The 19,302-nt window shown below is 49.6% G+C and overlaps 1 protein-coding gene across 30 annotated transcripts in view; it reads right to left on the bottom strand.

The window, feature by feature from the left end:
- LDLRAD4 (low density lipoprotein receptor class A domain containing 4) overlaps positions 1–19,302 on the bottom strand; it is a 446,527-nt gene that overhangs the window by 221,577 nt on the left and 205,648 nt on the right. The window contains exon 1 of one of the 30 annotated variants that reach the window (XM_077974624.1): positions 1,569–1,730. The gene's annotated coding sequence lies outside the window, so the exon portion shown is untranslated. 30 annotated transcript variants of the gene reach the window in all.

Below are 19,302 nucleotides of genomic sequence, written 5' to 3'. Positions count from 1 at the left end.
GGTGCCCGGACTAAACCGGCAGCTTTTCATTTTTCCTCTGAACGACTTCAGCGCTTCCTGTGGGGCCTCGCGATCTGCGGCAGGAGCGGGAGCTGGGTCAGGAACCCTGAGCGCCAGTGCGGGTCTCCAGCAGGGGAGGCCTCCCGTGGAGGGTTCACTGGACAAGGGCATCCCCTGGCTGAAAGGCCTGAAAGCCTCTTTGCATTCTCACATCTAAAATCTTATGTTCTCAAAGTCCTTTTGACTGTTACGATCAGTGATTCTATAAATTTTTAAGACAGGGCTTTTGAAGAATAAAATCCCACATTAGTTCTTCGGTACTTCTGTCGCCTGCTCTGAATTATTCCAATGAACATTCAAATGACTGGTAACTTTAAAAATGGATTCCTGAATTCTGGACATTTTGACATACACTGATTATTTCAACAACAGCTCCACAGGGCCATTCCCACGAGAAGGCCAACATGCTCTAACTTCCCGTCTGACAAGAAGATGCTCTGGGCCCCACGGCCCATTTCTCTGCTCCTGCAGTGTAATGCTGCCAAAAAGTTTTCTGTACTCGCTGTGTCTAATTTCTGATTCTCCCCTAAACAGATCTGAATCAGGCTTTGGGCTGCATCACTGCACCAGCGCCGCCTGGCCAGGTCCCCAGTGACCCCCACGTGGTTAACTCGGCCGCATCTCACCTGACCCCAGTTGACACCTCTGCTCCCTCCCACAGGGAACCGCATCCTTCCCATGTCCCGACACACACGGCACCGCACTCCTCTCCACAGCTCTCCGCTCCTCCTCCCCTCCCTGACCTCTTAACCTTCGAGTGCCCCAGCTCACCCTTGGCCCCATTCTCTTTCTGCATACGCCACTCCTTTGCCATTTCTAGCAGTCACTGTCTCACACTCACAACTCCCACAATTCCCTGACCGCTCCACCTTGCCCCAGACCCCAGATTCCTCCAGTCACTTGTTCAACATCTCCGTGTGGAGACCCCAGATTCCTCCAGTCACTTGCTCAACATCTCCGTGTGGAATGTGTAACAGACATCTCCGCTTACTATGTCCAAGGCCAAACGCCTCATTTTCCCACCCAAAGTCACTCCCCCAGTAGCCTTCCCCATCTCAGAAACTACACTGGGGATAGAGATGCCACTGCAGTCATCCATAACCCCTTCCTTTCTCTTACATCCCAACCCGTCCGCACACTCTGTTGGCTCCACTTCCAAAACACACTGGAAATGGACCCGTTCCCACCACCTCACTACAGTCACCCTTCTCCAAGGTACCATCTCCGTCCCCCCTCCCCACGGTGATCTCCTGGCTCCTCCCCTGTCCTTCCACCACGGTTTACTCACAGGACAGCAGTCAGGATGTTCCTGCTGAGATGGAAGTCAGATCAGTCTCTCCAACACCTTTCATTTTACTCAGAGTGAAACCCCAAGTCCTTACAATGAACTTGACATGACCCTCCCTGACGTGGCCCCCACCAGCTCTCCAGCCTCCCCTCACCCTCGCGAGGTCAGCTCTGGGTACCCGGCCTCCTCGCTGCTCCCTGCACACAGGGTTCATCCATACCGGCTGCTCCTCTGCCCAGAGCTTTCCTGAGACCCCTCCTCAGCCGACTCCCTCACTTCCATCAGGCCTTCGTGCAAACGTCACCATCACCATGGCCTCCGTCACGCCGCTCCCCATCTCACCTCCCAGCCGCTCCCCATCTCACCTCCCAGCCGCTCCCCATCTCACCTCCCAGACTCCGGGCTCCTCCCACTTCCTTTCCTGCTTCCCTCTTCTCTCCTACTCATATTTCCATCCAACATGATAGTCAAATATACACATAATGTTTCTTGTCTTCTTTTCTCCATGAGAGCATAAACTACACGAGGGCAGGGATGTATGTCTGCCTGGTCTTAGTAATGAGTCCCCAGAGTGTAGTACGTGGACAGCAATCAATCAGTATTATTATTGTAAGCAATCAATCAATATTAAAGAAATCAATGAATAGATGTAAAAGGCTGTGGAGAGGTTCTTATAGGAACCACAATTAACTATGGGTGAACCTTTGGATGAAGAAAATTTTCTTTAGCTGAGCAAATATCCTCACTAGAAATAAATATATGGAAAATGAGGCAGGAAGGAGATAAAAGAAGGAAATAATATATTATTAGCAAATTGTGAAAGATTTTTAAAGGCAGAGTTAAAGTTATTGGCCACATGGTGTTTTAGTTACCTGTGGTCTTCAATTATGGAATCGTTCTCTCCTGTCCTCAAGGTCATAAATAGCTAGGCTTTTTCCATCTGTCCCTACCCAGTCATCTGGCTGTGCTCCTAAATCACAATGTTCTCTCTCAGCGCAACACTGTGTGTTTTGGAGAGAAAATGCATTGTCTGGCTAAGGCCCTCGACTGTCGATTCAGGAAACAGCCGGCTCCTTCCCTTCTCGCCTCCGGCACCTGAGAACTGGGTTAGTGCTGAGTTCTCCAACTGTCTTATTTCCTAGTATTTGCGACCAGCTCAGAGCCAGGGAGAGTCAGGACTCTACCAGCCCATGTGTGGCTGTCCCCAGCCTTGCCCTCAGGTGGGCCACAGCTGCCTACTTTTTTCCCACTTGGGTGTGAATGCCTCACCTTCTTGCCCTGAGCTTCTCGTGGCATCTGCCTAGAATCCTTCCCAACTTTATGAAATTTGAAAACATCTTCCTTCTGAGATCTCTTTTTTCTTTTATTTTCTTTCTTTCTTTCTTTCTTTCTTTCTTTCTTTCTTTCTTTCTTTTTCTGTCTCTCTCTCTCTCTCTCTCTCTTTTTTAAGACATAGTCTTGCTCTGTTGCCAGGCTGGAGTGAGTGGCACCATCTCGGCTCACTACAAGCTCCGCCCCCCGGGTTCACGCGATTCCCCTGCCTCGGCCTCCCGAGTAGCTGGGATTACAGGTGCCGCCACCTCGCCCTGCTCATTGTCTTTGTATCTTAGTAGAGACGGGGTTTCACCCTTTGGCCAGGATAATCTCCATCTGCTGACCTCGTGATCCACCTGCCTCAGCCTCCCAAAGTGCTAGGATTACAGGCGTGAGCCACCGCGCCCGGCCTTCCTTCTGAGATCTCAAACCTCACTGACCTCAAAGGGCGCAGGCTCATAAACGCCCACGTTCCCCATATTCTTCAACCAACCCACACCAGAATTTAGTGACGGCGTCTTCATGTCTCTTTTATGGATGGTAGGATGTTCCACTGCCGGAGAACGTGCCTGGTTCCAAACGAGGAAGGTGAACTAAACTGTCTCTTCATTCCCAGATGGAGACTTGGTACTCAAAAGAATGGCTTTTGGCTGCTGTAACTGATCCCACTCGAGGCTGGGGTCAAAGTGGGCGGCAAGCCATCGCCTGCACTCCCCTGTTCGCCAGGCTGCAGTAGGAGGAGGCACAGGTGGGGCTGCTGGGTTCTCAGCAGGAAGCTGAGCTCCAGGCTGACCTAGAACCAGCCCTGTGACTGGGCAGGAGAGATGGGAACTGCTCACCTGCCCTCAAAGTTACGGCTTTATTAGGAAAAACTACCTATTTCTGACAACCTGTGCCAGGCCAGAACTCCAGGCTCTGAAAAGACAAAATAGTTTTTGACTGAACATGCCCATTCCAGGCCTTTCATAAAGAACTTCTTTATAGTACTATGTGCCAGTGAAGGATTTCCTAAGTTCCTTTGCCTGTCTCCCCAATAATCAAAAAGAGAATATTTTTAGTAGACTTGGGAGACTTCAAAATAACGTGATCAACAAATAGGACCAGGGGCTTAAAACCCGTCGTCCTCAATGGAACACTGGCTGATAAAATCCCCTACCTTCCAAAATTCACAACGAATCTGTCTTTCTGTTCAGTTCTTCCCCGAGGGCGTGTCCTGCTGAGAGCCGGTTTCATCTGGTGCGGTGTGGCCTGACGGCCCAGCACCCAGGAGCTCTGCAGACCCTGCCGCCACGGGCCATCCGTCCCCAGATCTCTACCACACGGTCACTGCGGTGCACCGTCCTGCCCTCGGGGAATCTCGGCCCCCCTCTCACAGGTGCGATTCACCCTCACCCCCCACCTGGGCCTCCCTTCTGTCCCCACCCCTTCCCCAAACAGACAAACCTCACACACCACCCAGGCCCCACCCACGGACTCATTCATTGATGCCATCGCCGGACCCAGGTCAGCCAGACGAACAGCAGGACGGTGTCAGAGCCTCGACCTCGGGAAGCACAGGATGAGAACGATGCAGCTGCGCCTCCCCGGGCTGTCGAGCCCAGCATGGAAAACTCACACTGGTCCTCAGTCCAGCCTGAACACTCCTGCTGAGGCCGGCTCTGCTCTGTCTCATTCGGTCGTCATTAAAGAGAGAAGGGACGGCCACGTCTACCTGGACCAACCACCTCCTCCTCTGACCACAGCTCTTATCTGGACGTGTCATATCCCTCCGCCTTCCTGGAGGAAGGACGTGCCCCAGTAGGCTGACGGCTGAGCTTTAATTCTGCTCCACAGCCAGTCCAGGTTTTCTCAATACTACCTCTGTGGAAACGTGCATAAAACAGCAAGATCGACTGGCATGAATGAGGCAAATGTAACCCAGAAGCTTAGTCCCAAAATGCACACTGAAAATAAATTCTTAAAAATATAAACGAAAGCAAGTTTTCTTTATATTTAAGTATAACAAAGCTACCTATTGATAAACGGGGCCTTCTCCACTCCCATGTCCAGGACTTATGTTCCTTGCTTTATTTTTTTCTTATAACGCTTACCACCTTCAAATGAAGCAAAAGCAAATAAATCAATAAATCATATAATTAACTTTCATTTTATGTACTGCCTTCAATCGCTGGAATGTTAAGTTCTCCTGAATGCAAAGAACGTTCACAGTATTGTTTATTTCTGTTATTTCCCTGGGTCCCAGAACAGTGTCTGGCCTGTAATACAGTCTCAAAAATATTTGCTGAATGAATGAAAGTTTATTCTGTTAAGTAAAGTGTTACTTCTGGATGATAAATGTCATGTCACTGACCTCAAATCTTTGCGTAGATTCCATCACTTCCAGGACACAGTCCGTATTAGCGAGGCATACGCGGCCTTCGCCATGTGGTCCTGAGCATCTGCCCCAGTGCTTCCTAAATCCTACACATCCTCCTGGAGGCCAACACGCCTCTCAGGCACACCATGGTTTCCCATCACTGCACCTTCATGTACGTGGTTCCTCCTGCCTAGAATGACCTGCTCCTCCTTCCCTTGCCTGACAAATGCCTACTGAGCTTTTAGCAAAGAACAAAAACAGAAAACCCTCCACCAAGACTGTGAAGCCTTCCCTGGTATTCCCATCCCCATCCGGGAACGGAGCACCACCGCTCCCATGTTCCCATGGCAACCCGCGCATCCCCAACACCGTGCTAATCACCTTGCTGTCACTGCTTGTCTCTTTGTCTCACCCACGTCATTATCTTTGCATCCCCAGGGGCTAGCACAGTTGGTGGCTAATAGTTGCTTCAACTTAAATGGACTCAAATGCACTAGAGGGAGGGGAAGAGAGGTCAGCGCACTCTGGGGTTGAGTTTTGTCTCTTTCACTTGTACCTGATATCTGTGCTCCTGCCACAGCTGTCCACACAGATGCACAAGCTAAAGAGGAAGATGGACAAGAAGCGGCACACGCTTTGCTCCTCCGGCTTCATCTTGAACCAGAGGGCTCATTCGTCTGTGTTAAGCCATTAAATATTAAAGCTGTATAAATCACACAAACCAGTATGTCTGCCTCTCTCCACTAAGTATCGAAATCAGGAGCCAATAAAACACTGGAAGATTTTTTTCTTCTGAGATGGAGTTTCATTCTCATCACCCAGGCTGGAGTGCAGTGGTGTGATCTTGGCTCATTGCAACCTCCACCTCCCAGGTTCAAGCGATTCTCCTGTCTCAGCCTCCTGAGAAGCTAGGATTACAGGCACATGATTTTTGTATTTTTAGTAGAGACGGGGTTTCATAATATTGGTCAGGCTGGCCGCAAACTCCTGACCCCAGGTGATCCACCTGCCTTGGTCTCCCAAAGTGCTGGCAGTACAGACATGAGCCATCACACCGAGCCTAACACTGGAAGATGTTTTAAGTATATAAGTTTCTTCTACAGTGAAAATCATACCCATGTGATATAAAGAAATCATAAAATTTCAATGAACACAGGTTGCCCATGACACAAAGGACAAGTGTGAAGGCAACATGTGAACAGGGCTTTCTATGACTCTTCAGGTACAGACATGGGGAGCAGCCAAGGATCAGAAAAACTCACTCCGGAGGTCAGCAGCTAGAAGCACAGATGGAGAGTGAGTGAGCACGAGCGCCTCGTGGACTCAGCCCTCCCAGGTGCGGTGCTGGAAGACGCTCAAGACACAGCTCAATGACAAATGTAGTCAATGGGGCTCTTCTTTAGTCTTTTTTTTTTTGAGACAGAGTCTTGCTCTGTCACCCAGGTTGGAGTGCAGTGGCGCAATCTTGGTTTACTGCAACCTCTGCCTCCCGGGTTCAAGAGATTCTCTTGCCTCAGCTTCCTGAGTAGCTGGGATTACAGGAGCTCGTCACCATGCCTGGCTAAGTTTTGTATTTTTAGTAGAGACAGAGCTTCTACTAAAGAGTCTGGCTGGTCTCAAATCCCCAACCTCAGGTGATCTGCCCTCCTTGGCCTCCCAAAGTGCTGGGATTACAGGCATGAGCCATCACGCCTGGCCAACCCACCATGCCCGGCCTTCTTTAGTCTTAAAATTAGAAACTTGTTTCCTCTAAAGGCCAAAACTGTTCAGAGTTCTCTAGAAGCAGTGGCCCATCATGATTACACCAATATTAATGAAATACAGTAAATGATTCTGGACACCAGGCATTCACTTATCAAGGCTCAGTGTAGGTTAAATTGTGCCCAGCTTGAGAGGCCTGCCAGGATTAACCCAGAGCCTGTCAGACTCCCCAGGGAGCTGCTACCAGCTCCAGTGCCACACTCGTTCCCGACACCAGCTCCAGTGCCACACTCGTTCCCGACACCAGCTCCAGTGCCACACTCCTTCCCGACACCAGCTCCAGTGCCACACTCCTTCCCGACACCAGCTCCAGTGCCACACTCCTTCCTGACACCAGCTTTCAGCCTCTGCTTGATGGAGAGCATGTCACCAAGGTTGAGTGGCAAGCGGCTACAGCCACAGCCTGGCACAGCAAATGACACAGGAGATTGGACCCGTGGTTCCTAGGCCGCTGTGCCTAACCACGCTAACGTGCTCTTTGCACTATGAAGGCTGGAGCAAGGCTTGCTGAGACAGAAGAGGAAAAAACAGATCTGTTGCTGGAGATAGGAAGAGAGATCAACAGAAAGCAGAAAGTACAGTTTTAAATTTGGTGATGGTGTTGGCTTGGTTTTGTTTTTTGAGACACAGTCTCACTCTGTCACTCAGGCTGGAGTGCAGTGATGTCATCATGGCTCACTGCAGCCTCCAACTCCTGGGCTCAAGCCATCCTCCCACCTCAGCCTCCCGAGTAGCTGGGACTACAGGCACAGGGCATCACACTCGGCATTTTTCTTTTTTTCTTTTGGTAGAGACGGGGTCTCAATATGTTGCCTAGGCTGGTCTTGAACTCCTGGCCTCAAGTGATCCTCCCACCTTCACCTCCCAAAGTGTAGGGATTATGGGCATAAGCAACTGCACCTGGGCTTACTGGTTTTTAACAAGCATAGATTTGCAGGAATAGCTCTCTTTATTTGCAAACGGCAGTGAGTAAGGCTTACTGAGACTAGACAGAGCATTTCTCTGGATTTGGGGCTGAGGCTCCCATCACCATCTCCCTCTATCTAGTCTCCCCGCAGCTCCGACCTCCCACAGTGTGAGCCCATGTGACATGTGCACTGAGCTACTTGCTCCATAATCATGAATGTTCAGTGACAAAAGCACAATAATGGAATGAATCTGAGAAATACATATTGGCCAAAAATTGCTATTAATTCAGTAATGCTTCGATAAACGGTGACTGATTCATCACAACAGAAATTCGCATGTTTGAAACAGAGCTCCTCCCCGGGGGAATTCCGTATCTGGTGTATAGTGAGCGTCAGAAGCACGGCGCAGCCCTTCGGCTGGAGCCTAGGCACAGGTCTAAGGAGTCAATGACTGCAGCACAGGTGCGGTGGGGACCCCAAGGCTGCAGGTGCAGTGAGGACTCCTGCCCAGCCCAGCCCCAGCTCCCTCCCCCAGCCCGGCTCTCTTGCACTCTGAAGGGCACGTTTTTCCTGCAGGTGACCCAGTTTGTAGGAAAACCTGTATTTCTGCCTCCTCTAAGTGTCCACAGTAATTCTACAAACAGCACTTAGGGAAGCAACAGGGCGGATGGGTGCTGGGGAGGGAACTCAGAAGAATGTCTACAAAACGCAGTGAGGCAGAAGCGAGGGGCAGCCACGGGTGCCTTCCAACACGTGAAGGCCAGAAGCTTCTATTCTCAGCGACCAGTTGCCTAGGGAGACCCGGGGAACCCTGAGGACTCCCAGGCAGGGCAGCGATGGGACTGGACGCAGCAGCCGCCAGGGCCTTCGAGGAGGATGTGGGGATTCAGAAACGGAAATGAGCGCAGGTCACCTGGAGAAGGGCTGGGGGGCCTCCCTGCAAGCTCGCCTCCCCCCCGGCACACCCAGCTGTGGTGTCCAGGTGATGGCCTGATGGAGCTGCAGCCTCCGCAGACCCAGGGAGAGGGGTGGAAGCCAGGCAGGCCTCCTAATTCCACACCCCTTCCTTGCCTACCACTGGATCCCACACAGCCCAGGACACGAATGATCTGGAAATAAGAGTCAAACTATACAAAAGTATTTCCCACATAAGCCCAGAACCAAGCGCCCACAGACACCCCGACACAGGCAGCCAGGCCTGGAACCGGCAGCCTGGGGGACACGCGCCCTGCAGGGCTCTCCCTCGCAGAGACTGCAGAAACGGTGTGCAGCGCGGAAGGACGTGCTCTCTGCTTTTAAGGAGCCGTGACTATGTTGCTCAGGGCCCCTGGCGTGCCTTTCTCTGTACAAGGAGGGGACTTAGCGGCTTCCCCATCCCATCACTGCAGCTGGGCAGCTTCTTGCATGAGGGCACCTTGCTGGCCTGAGTCTCCCCAGGCTGTCCGAGGCTCCTTGTCCACTGAGATGCTGAGTCCTGAGGTGCCTTCCAGCACCAGCGAATGGGACTAATGGCTCCTGCAGTGTCGCGACCATTCTGAAGTGAGTATTCCGTGGTCGTCTGTTACCCTCTGTGAAGCCCAGGGAGCAGGGATTCAGGGCCCACCAGGGACCACTGTGTTCTGTGCTCACGCATGGAAGCTCTGCACTTGGGCCCCAAAGCCCGAGTCAAGTTTTACCTTGAACTTCTTCCAGCAGGATGAACAGCAGGGTTCGGTGCTGAGAATCTGCAGTTTAAACCCTGACTCCACTAGAAAATAAATGCTAGACTGGGTCATATATTGAAGCTGTGTTTTCCTTACGCGTAAAATGGCAGTAAAATCCCTTCCAGAGGTCAGGCAGGGAGGGAACGCCCACAGAACACTCGGAGTGGGAGTTGGCAGAGATGGGGCTAGACAGGGGCTGTTACTCACTGCTGGCATCTTTTATTGGTGGCGATGTTATTTTATGTTCTATGATTATGTAATTTCCTTCTTATAATCTCACCCTTATTGCTTATCTTAGAGTGAGGTTTCAGGAGCAACAACATCAGTGTCGTGTTTGATATTCTGAACAATCTAACACAAGCAATTTCTAATTCATAATCCACTGTTTATATCTGTTGATTATTTGTTTATAATAAATATTTTGGGGCACTTTTCCCAAATCTGCCACCAACCTCAGATATGCTTTTCATGAAGCCCATCTTCAATTAAGACCCACGTGCTTTATTTTTGTGAAAAATTGAGATGTGAAGACACTCTGTGCTCTGCTAGGCTGTGTCCTGAGAACCCCCCTTTAAAAAAGGTTCTCAGTATTGTAGGTGTCACTGTTTTCCGTTATAAATCACAAAATGTGGTAGCCAGTTAACAACACACAGGTGTTGCTCCCCTGAAGGTGCCCGCAGAACAGTGCGGAGGGTCCCTCCTCATCCACAGCTCTCGCGTGTGATTTATTCCTGCTGCGAGCCTTCCGGGGAGTCCACCAGGCTGCCGTCTGTGTCTGTGGCGGCGTGCGTGAACGTGTGCACGTGAGGGTGCATTCAGTCTTTTACCGCTAACACCTCAGAGACCACAGAATGTCAGGCTGGAAGAGACCCTACAGGTTATATAAACCAACTCCCTTCTTTTAGAGCTGAGAAATTTCAGGTGCAAAGGAGGGAGCGGCCATAACATGGTGGCACTAGAATAAGACTGCCCGGGTTTGAATCCTGGTGCAACTACTTATTACCTGTGTGATCTTGGGAAAGTGACTTAACCTTTCTGGGTCACAGTCTGGATACCTATAAATGGCAGATAATAAGTCCCTATTTGTGTGGATATTTTAACAATAAAATTAAATCATTCATGTAAAGAACTTAAAAGACTCTCAGATAGATTCCGGTGAGCTATGATTGTACCACTGCACTCCAGCCTCCTGAAGCCTGGGCAAAGGAGCAAGATGGTCCCTAAAAAATAAATAAAATAAAAATCTCCAAGATAGATATCAGATCTGCAAAAGTTTGGACCTAATCATGATCCAAAAGCATGGCTTGATGACTTCCAAATGCATTGCTTGCCTTTTTGGATCATCATTTATATGACACAATATGTTGTAAAATGACACAAAAACTAACATTAATGAACATACTTCTGTTGTAGATGTCTTTGTACAGACGTCCTTGTCCCAGAACCTATGTGGATCCCCGAGTGCACAGATACCATTACAGCAAATAATGCTCCCAATAAAATGCAGCAAAGTATAACTAAAAATTTAAGGAACTCCTTCAGACCCTTAATGATTCTATAAATATAGCCCTAAGGTCATTTGTAAACCCAATAAAATACATTCAACTGAAGCGCTTACTGAAAGTTTTGATCATCAGTGACAAAAGTACATGAAGAAGTATTCGGTGTCCTTGAACCAAAGCCACCACTAAATTCAATCATCTATGTATTCATTTATACAAATTCTCTATTTCCTGGTTTTTGGTCCCTAATGCACAAAGGTTTTAAAGGAGGTGAGGCTGGGCTGAAAGCGCCCCGAGGGTCGGAACCGGGTGTGGTGGCTTAGCTTCTGTTCTCTGGAGCAATGCTTGGATCTCAATAGGCACTCGCAAATATTTCGGAATGAACGCAGACTGAATAAATAAATGCTTCAGAAACCAAACTTGCAAGCAGTGCCAGCAAATCATAGCTCAAAAGATTTGTTCATCAGCTGTTGTTCAAAACTTTGAACTCAGCACACCAAAAACGGTTTGTGTGTCACAACATGCAACGTGCCAAAGTGCAGGTTGGTTGAAAGCTGAACACGTAAAACCCAAGGGCTGCCTGTGGCTACAGGGTCCGCAACGGCATAAAGATCCAGAAGCCACCAGCAGCGAGGCTGGAGACACAGAAAACACAGCCGGAGGCTCCAGGGCAGCAACAGGAGATGCAGCTTTAAGGGTCCATCCGGCAGGAAGAACGACCTGAAAGAGGCTTGGCTCGGGCCGGACCCAGTGGGATGAACGTGCAATTCTCAGGGGGAGGCAGAGCAAAGCACCAGGACTTTGGGTCCCTGGTGCCACGAGAGGCTCCCTATAAGGATGGTGCCCAGCCAGGCCCTGAAGGCAAGTGACCAGCAGGGGCGGCAGTGCAGAGCCCTGCCCAGGTGGAGGGGGCGTAGAGGAGTTCACTCCTGGCACAACCAGGGTTGAGCTGCGAGTTGGAAGAAGGCCTCGTTGAGGAGGAAGCCACAGAGGGAGAAAGGAGCCAGCCTGGGAGGGCCTCAGAGGGCGGGTGGGAAGAGGAAGCCCCAGGGCCCAGTGTGGGTGCAGTGCTGCCGAGCGCCTTAAACAGCCCAGCCTCCAGCACTGTCAGCTCCTCAAACGAGGTATGAGCCATGCTGGTGGGGAAGGCTCCCACCTCCGGTCCCCACTTCCCCCGTGGATAAGCGGTGTCTACCAATAGAGACTTGTGCCCAGTGGTTATCGGGGTTTGCATACTGCAAAATATATATAGCAAAGACAGTAGATAACAGGAAACACACAAACCACACACAATACACTGATTGAGCAAAAGGAATATTGACATCTCCAGGCCACTGTAAGGGAGCATGATTATGTAGTTTGAAAAACAGCAAACTAATAAAGCATTGCTCCGTTGGCAAATAAACAGAGAGGTTTAGACCACCACACCCAAGTGAAACAAATCACGCGGTTTTCCTTAAGACCTAACTTTTGCATTGAGTGTTTGTATGAGTCCTGTGAATGATGGCAGAGAAACCTGAAAGAGAAGGAATCGACTCGTGCAAACACATTTCTTAAAATAATGTGTCTAACTTTCAGACTTTGGCTGGGTGTATCCCTACTGCCGTGAGATGTGAACTGTGGAACCTCTCAAGCTACAAGCCATTCCCCACAGGATTACCTGCCTTCACTTTTCTAATATAACAATTGCTTTCCAAGGCAGTGTAGCACAGGTGATTAAGAGTGGATACTGCTACAAGACCGCCTGGATTTCGAAGCTGGCTCTACTACTTACTGGCTGTGCAATCCTGGGCAAGCCACTTAACCTGTCTGTGGTTCAGTTCCCTTAGCTATAAAAAGGAGACAGAAATAGCACCTACCTCACAGGTTGCTATGAGGATTAATTGAAATAATATAAATAGAAAGCGCCAAGAATAGTGTGGCACAGAGAATGTTATGTAAGTGTATGCTATAATTATTAATGATACCTTCTATTATCGTAAATTTTTTCTCTTTATTAAGAGTTTTGTAAAGGAATTAATCGTGTATAGTTCATACCTGTGTCCTCCATCGCATAGAGCATAGCTTTTATTTGCTATAGCAAATAACATTTTTGCAAATAGCAAAGAAAATTTTGTGGAATAAATAAATGAGTGAATGAATTCCTGTATTACTAGACACGGGCAAAAATGTTTTAAGGTGCCAGCATCATACCAAGAAACACAGACGTCAGAAGTAGACACAGAGCTTTCCTTAAGCTGTCATATAATTCAAACCGTGTTCTCTGCTGAAGCCTGTTTTCATCGTGTGTCTCCACGGCACAGATGTGATCCTGAGCCCTGCTCACGTGCCCAGAGAGAGAACGAACCCATTAGTGAAGGTGGAACCACCAACCACTAAACGCAAAGTTCCTGTTATTGTTGGAAAAGGAAACTGGAAACAAAACTCAGGGTTTCAAAAGGTGACAATGCTTGCAGAATCTCACGCAAACCACTTAAAAGAGAGGCAAGAACTGGAAGAAGTCTGGGTACCCCACACGTGGCTGGAGAACACAGCAATCGTGGGCATTTGCATTTAAAGCTGCACACACGAAACCCTCAAAAGGTGCGCCTGGGCATGACTGGGCCCACTTCGCCAAAGGGAGACTGAGGACGATGACTCGCCACAGTTCAGAACAGCCCACGCGTGGCACAGCGGGACTCGGCAGCGGGGAGGACTCCAGTGTCCCCACCAGCCCCATCTCTTCATGGAAGGTCTGGTCAGCCTGCCCTCAGCCCTGCGACCTGCAGGGCACTGTGCTGACTGGCCAGCCCAGCCCACACCAAAGCTCTCCTATGAGGCAAGACACTGCAGAGATGAAGCCAGAGGCACGCACATTCCCCTCCTCTCTACCTCCATCCTGGAAGGCTCTCCCCTGGGACTGAGACACAGCTTCAAGGAAGGAGCCACGTGGGGTACAGGGGCATGAGGGAGCACCCCTCCAGGCAGCCCAGGCTCCCCACCCACCCCGAGGCCTGCTGGGCTGGACACCAGGCAATGTGGCCCTGGCTCCAGGCCTCGGCTCTTCCTTGCAGAACTGGAATCCAGTGGGAAAGATGGATACGGTGAACTGCGAGGGTTTGCAAGGGCCCGTCCTTGGTGGGGGTGAGATTTGCCCCTCTAGTAAACTGGAGGTGCCATCCACGTTGTGTATTAATCCCCTCAGTACACTACGTACCTGCAACCCTTGGAAACAAGAGCGGCTCCTCAGACAGCCCTAACCACAGGGGAGACAAGTCGGCCTGTACATCGAGACTTCCTTCGATGGGAAGTACACCTCCCACCCCACACCCACCCTGGAGTGGCCGGGGCCGTGGCCTCGGGGCGGCCCCCGCAGCTGTTCAGAAGAGCCGCATCATCAGCTCAGGCGCACCACGTGCTGCAGACACAGGCACGCAAGCCCTGTCTGTGGGGAAGGATCGTTAACTGGAGAAAGGTCATACTTCCAGTCTATTACCCAGCGTAATGAGCAAATGCAAATCAGAGACCTTTCTCAGGTCACAAGAGACTGTGTGTTTTGGAAACCTGAATAATCCCTTCACTGAGCCAGAAACTCAAGAGGAATAAGCCAGCATTTCTGGGGCTCAGGGCCCTGTGTTGAATTATTAGAGAGACCTCCAGGCAACAGATGCCCCCCAACCAGCCTCCCAGAGTAGCTGAGATTATAGGCGTGGACCCCCACCGCCCCCAGTCCCGCCGTACTCTCACAGAAAGATGATATAAAACACTTGGAAACACTTACTAAAGAAGCAAATGACTACACAGCAATCTTTAGGTCTCTGTGAACACTGGCCATCTCCAGTCTGAACCACAGACAAATTTCAATTCTCCAAGGTCGTGCATGAAAACAGTAGCAAGAGTGGTTGCCCAATAAACCCTTCGATAGGCTTTGCAAAGAGTCTTGGCATATAGATGTGTCTGATAATCAGGCAGTTTACTGCATGGCAAATAATGAAGCCACCCTAAGAAGCTCTACACAGTCCAAGGACAGAAGGGCGTGTGGGCTCCTCCTTCTCGAGCTCCCCACCCTTTCCTGCTGGGGACAGCAAGGGCAGGTGCCTGCAAGCCACAGCCTCCCGCCTCCCCATCCCTGTCCTGAGGAGATAATGAAGCCTTTTGGTTTAATGGACCTCCTGCTGGGCTGCAGCAAAGACAGAAATGCAGAAGTAAGAAAGAAACTGTAATTTGTGACAATGGGGGACTTTAGCGTATTCCGCAGTTAATTGTGTAATTAGAAAATGGAAACATGATTCCACAGCCTGGCATCAAATGCACACCAGCGTCTGGGTCCTGCCTGTCCTCTGGCCTCCAAGTGACAGTGACAACAGAGATTCTGACTGCGTGAGGAAGGTACTGGACTGTGTGCGTTCATCGGCCCATTCAGTGCAATGAGGCGGGTATCAGTGACCCCACCCTACAAGGAGGAAACGGGCTCCAAGAGGTCATCCGACTTGCCCAAAGCAACAAAGTCAAGCAATGGTGGGGATGACGACGTCTCCCAAGGATGCTTGGCCCCAAAGCCCACCTGCTGTCCCTTCAACCGAGAGTCCTGCCTACTAAGGCAGGCACCCCAACATGTTCATCTCTGGATTTCGTTTGTGCCTGGCACAAAACGAGACATGAGGTAGACCTCCAGTAGAAATTTTAGAACAAAGCATGGCAGACTATAGTGCACCTCTGGTTTGCGAAAATACGTCTAGCACGCCACCAGAGCAACACTCTCCGTTTACTTAACGCTCACAGACGAGAAAACCTCAGGTACGGGCAGAAATGCAGGTGCTCTCTTATAACTATTCCTTTTCCCAGTGATTAAAAAAACTTTTTTTTAGGGCTGGAGTTTCTCTATGTTGCTGCACTCCTACTCCTGGGCTCAAGCACTCCTCTGCCTCAGCTTCCCACAGTCGCTGAGATTACAGGCGTGCGCCACCCCGGCCAGCCCAACCATACTCTCTCCTAGAAAGAAGATATATAGCCGGGCGCGGTGGCTCAAGCCTGTAATCCCAGCACTTTGGGAGGCCAAGACAGGTGGATCACGAGGTCAGGAGATCGAGACCATCCTGGCTAACACGGTGAAACCCCGTCTCTACTAAAAAATACAAAAAACTAGCCGGGCGAGGTGGCGGCGCCTGTGGTCCCAGTTACTCGGGAGGCTGAGGCAGGAGAATGGCGGGAACCCGGGAGGCAGAGCTTGCAGTGAACCGAGATCCGGCCACTGCACTCCAGCCCAGGCGACAGAGCGAGACTCTGTCTCAAAAAAAAAAAAAAAAAAAAAAAAAAGAAAGAAGATATAAAACTCTTGGAAGAACTTACTAAAGAATGCAAATTACTACACAGCAAGCGTTAGGTCCCTGCAAACACTGCACATCCAGCACATGCTGACAGTTGACTGAATGACTGAATAGAATTCCCACATGTTTAAAGACGTAATTTCTGTACTCAACTGAAGACACTGTCCCTTTTCCCAAACCACATTCTACCAGGCTGTTTCTGTGAAATACAGTGTTCTTGAAAAATCACTGCAAGTGCCTGGCCACAGACCTGAGGCCTTGATTGACCACACTAGAGATGGGCTTAAACGGAGCAGTTCAGTTGACAAAGAAAATTGACGCATGTTTAAAAATACGGTGATAGAAACTTCTGCAGAAGCTCACATTTACTTTGTCAGAATTCTCTATCCGCTTAAACACAAAATAGCTGGAATTTACGAACAGTCGACCAATTGCATTTCAGTGAGCAGTGAACATGTACAGAGATATTTCCGGCCGAGCACTGAAACCTCCTTCCCTCCCCACCTGGTGGGTCTATGGGAAGGGGAGCACCTTCGCAACAGAAAACACACGTATGAGCACAGCACTGGAGTCCAACCTTCCTTACAGCCAGGCACGGTCACGGGACCCAAGCTCCACCCAAAGCGCTGTCCTGGGCTTGACGTGGCGCCGGAAACAGGAGAAGACGCAGGGCTCAGGAGGAGCCCTTCCTGCTGGTGGTGGCTGTTGCCTGCAAGAAGAATCCTGACTGATACGCAGCCTTGCTGTGACCTGTTGCGACAGCACACGTGCTGCCCTCGCCACGCACCAGGAGAAGGAAGCACCTTCGACTACGAACTTCTCCGCTCAGTCACAGATCAATAACAATCTGAGAAGCTGCTGGGAGCAAAGCGATCGTCCATAAGATCATGTACAAATTGGTACGTTAAGTGCTCAGCTCATTCGTTCACTCACGGAGCGCCTACTGGCTGCCAGGTGCTATTCTAAGACACTAGGGCTACAAAACCAAGGAAGACAAAAATCCATGCCCTCCAAAAGCTCATAATCTAGAAATGCTAATAGGCAAACAAATCCTTTTCTCACCAGCGTAATTACGTAGCTAGTTAAGTCCACCTGCCCTGTTGGAGTGGAGGCCCATAAAGTCAGGAATCCTGCCTGAACCTTCACTGCTGCCTCTCTGGTTCCTCCTGTCCCATAGTAGGCCCTCAATCAATATCATATGAATGGATGAGAGAGGAGTGAATGAATCTAATTCATTCAAACAGAAACACCATGATAAATGTTATAATAGAGAAATATGGAATCTTATGATAATACTTCTTTATAGGGCAGATATTAGCTGACCTGAGTGCTGAAAATGAGCAGAAATTTTTCAGAGAGAAAAGAAAGATAAGATACTTAAAGAGCTGGAAAGAACAGAGGCTGGGTGTACAGGACATGCCATGCTCTAGGAACAGCAGGCAGTGTGATGGGCCCAGAGATTATGTATGAGGAAGTAGCAGACAATGTAGTAACTGAGGCAAAGTCATGTCACTGATCTGACAACTGTCAAAGAGCTAGGGAATTGCCCAGAGCAAACACTAACTTAAGAACTCAGTGCAGGCCAGGTGTGACGGCTCATGCCTGTAATCCCAACGCTTGGGAGGCTGACGTGGGAAGATCACTTGAGTCCAGGAGTTTGAGACCTGCCTGGGCAGCACACTAAGACCCTATCTCTACTGAACAATTTTTTCAATTAGCTGGGCACTGGTGATGTGCACCTGTAACCCCAGCTACTCAAGAGGCTGGGGTGGGAGGACTGCTTGAGCCCAGGAGGTCAAGGCTACAGTGAGCCATGATTGCCCCACTGCACTCCAGCCTGGAAAACAGAGTAAGACTCTGTCTCAAAGAAACAAACAAGAACTTGGGTGCAGACTACTGGGTTGGGTCGCATAAGGGCAATTTCAACAAAAGTATCTGTATTCGTCTGTTCTCACACGGCTAATAAACACATAACAGGGACTGGGTAATTTATAAAGGAAAGAGGTTTAGTGGACTCAGTTCCACACGGCTGGGGAGGCCTCACAATCATGGCTGAAGGTGAATGAGGAGCTAAGTCACGTCTTACCTGGTGGCAGGCAAGAGAGCGTGTGCAGGGGAACTGCCTTTTGTAAAACCATCAGATCGCGTGAGACTTACTCATTACCATGAGAACAGCATGTGAAAGACCCATCCCTGTGATTCAATTACCTCCCACTGGGTCCCTCTCACGACATGTGGGAATTATGGAAACTACAATTCAAGATGAGATTTGGGTGAGGACACAGCCAAACCATATCGGTATCCAAGTAAAATACTTGGAAGTAGTAACATATTAGTCTAATAGCAAATGCTTTGTTCAAGCATTTGTTGAGCACTTACGGCAAAACCATGAGATAAGGGCATTAACAAAAGATGATTTTGCTCATAGGACTCTACAGAGGCACTTATTTAGTTGTTTGTGTGTTTGTTTTTTTTCTGAGACAGGGTCTGGTTCTGTCACCCAGGCTGGAGTGCAGTGGCGCAATCTCAGCTCACTGCAACCTCCACCTCCCGGACTCAAGTGATCCTCCTACCTCAGCTTCCCAAGTAGCTGGGACTATAGGTGCACGCCACAACACCTGGCAAAATTTTTTATTTTTAGTAGAGACAGGGTTTTGTTATGTTGCCCAGGCTGGTCTTCAACTCCTGGACTGAAGCAATCCACCCGCCTCAGTCTCCCAAAGTACTGGGATTACAGGTGTAAGCCGCCACACCCGGCCCATATCGATACTTATAATGACTAACTGCCATCTTCTCTAGTGGCCATGAGAATGCACCCCATGGACCTCCAACTGGAGGGGCAGCCACTGTACCCTAAAAACCCATTCCTGCATTTTGCCCTGAACCTCCGCTTCCTACTAACAAAAAGCCATCCACTAAAATCAAGCTAGCCTTTTACAAACAGAGCTTTCAGTTTCCCCAGAAATAATCAGTTTTATGAATTTCCTGCCCGCATCTAACCTGGCTGGCCTTATCTCTCAGTGTGTCAGCCTAATCACAAGGCACATCTGAGGAAGGAGGAGAAACGTATACACAACGTATTTCAAAGTCCAGTGCAGGCCATT

The sequence above is a fragment of the Macaca mulatta genome, chromosome 18 (genome assembly GCF_049350105.2).
Source record: "Macaca mulatta isolate MMU2019108-1 chromosome 18, T2T-MMU8v2.0, whole genome shotgun sequence".
In the NCBI taxonomy this organism is placed as follows: domain Eukaryota; kingdom Metazoa; phylum Chordata; class Mammalia; order Primates; family Cercopithecidae; genus Macaca; species Macaca mulatta.
This window is presented reverse-complemented; position numbering and strand designations above follow the sequence as displayed.